Below are 1,887 nucleotides of genomic sequence, written 5' to 3'. Positions count from 1 at the left end.
CTATGGCAACATAAACTAAGCTTGAATTCATCATAAAATCAAAAGAAAAGAAGAAAGATGTTTAGAGTACTTTCTCACAATTGTTTTTCTTGCTAAGAAACCTAAAAAAATCAATACATGCCTCTCTTGGGCGAAGTCTAATGTTTTAAATAGGGTTTAGGTCTAAAAATCCCGTAATTGACACTTTGGTCCCAGAAGTTTCTGCGCCTGCCGCGGTTCTGCAGCGGTCGCGGTAGAACCGCGGCCAAACACCCTCGCGGAATCTCTGAACTTCTGCAGCTGCTTCCCACCGCGGTTCTGCCGCGGTCGCGGTGGAACCGCGGTGGATCCAGTTCTCTGAATCTTCGGCCTGTTTTTGCACGGGTCACTTAGGAAATTTCACAGTTGGCCTCTTTTTCATCACTTTTGACTTCAAAACTGCTCCTTAGCCGTCTTTATACATATATCACCTACAAATCATGAAAAACACTAATAAGAGCATTTTGTCATCACTTTTAGCATTAAAATTACACAAGAAGGTGATTATTTAAGGTGTGATTATAGACAAATTCACCTATTATCAACACCCCACACTTAAATCTTTGCTCGTCCTCGAGCAACTAAACCACACTTCTAGGCCTAACTGCTCAACGCCTTGCCCCAATTTGTGTCACACCTGCTATTAACAATGATCGACCCAAGCAGTGCACAATCGTATCTCAAATGCAGACTCTCATACCAGAGACACTTGTGCTCACTCTAATTACTCTAACAGAAGTGAAGACTCACTTTTTCTTCCTGAGTCACATGCCCTCACATAAACAAAATCTGAGAGAAGTTCCACATACATAAAATTCAACAATAAGGAACCATATATGGAAAGAATTCACTCACTCTCAGCAAAGAGCATTCACATGCCACACAGACACACCATAAGCTTGCCCCTAGTGTAATACTCCACTAATCGAGCCATTCAGTCCAAGATCAAGAGGTCTTTATAGGTTGTAATGTAGGCTAAGGGACGGGTAGGATATATTTGGATATAGTGACTAACCTCCCTAAGCACTTTTAATACACACTTCTTTTTTATTTTTTTTATTTTACCTTTATGCTCAACCCAATCATTACTCCACATTTTGTTTCACTTGTGACCCCCACTTTTCGTTAGGTCCAACTGGCTGCTTCTTCTCTTTTTTTTTTCTTTTTTTTTTTTTTTTTCATATTGATTGTACACTGCCAGTTCACCAACCAGAACCTTCATTCTTGATTCCCCTTTTTTCACTAACTCTCTCCCATCTCACACTTTGACTTTTGTATATTCTTTAGTGATTCAAGTGCTTCTAGGAGGTAACGGTTCAAATAATTAGCTTATTCAAACACAACGATTTAGATCATTATAGGGTTATCAAAGAATAGGCTTCAGGCTCAAAGGGGTTAACTATGGTAATATTCACAGGTGGATTCTCAAGTATAAAGGGTTGCACAAAGAAATGCCTCAATCATCTCTAAAACCAAACGACTTCTATTTCGCTTTGCAAACACACAGGGCAAGTTCTAGGTATCATATGCAAGCATAGAATGCAAGTAACAACTCACACCCACTTAGCATGTAACTCATTCCGAATCAGTTCATCAACACAATCATACGGGTGTTCAAGCAAGACAAGATGTGCAAAATTAAGGTATATATTATGAGTCCACAAACAAGCTTAGATCTTACACCCTTAGTTCGTTTTCTTTGCAAGTGTGCACATTTGGGGTTACATTCTGACCTTCACCCATTTAATCCTAAAACTATAAAAGAAAAATCTACCTAACCCGGTTCAAGAAAAACCCTTGGAAAAGAACCGTGGTCAAAAGAAAAACCAAGGGGGAGGTACTACACTACCTAAAAGAAGAAAAAAAAAT

This window comes from Nicotiana attenuata, unplaced genomic scaffold (genome assembly GCF_001879085.1).
Source record: "Nicotiana attenuata strain UT unplaced genomic scaffold, NIATTr2, whole genome shotgun sequence".
Classification (NCBI taxonomy): domain Eukaryota; kingdom Viridiplantae; phylum Streptophyta; class Magnoliopsida; order Solanales; family Solanaceae; genus Nicotiana; species Nicotiana attenuata.
Note: the sequence above shows the minus strand (reverse complement) of the source record.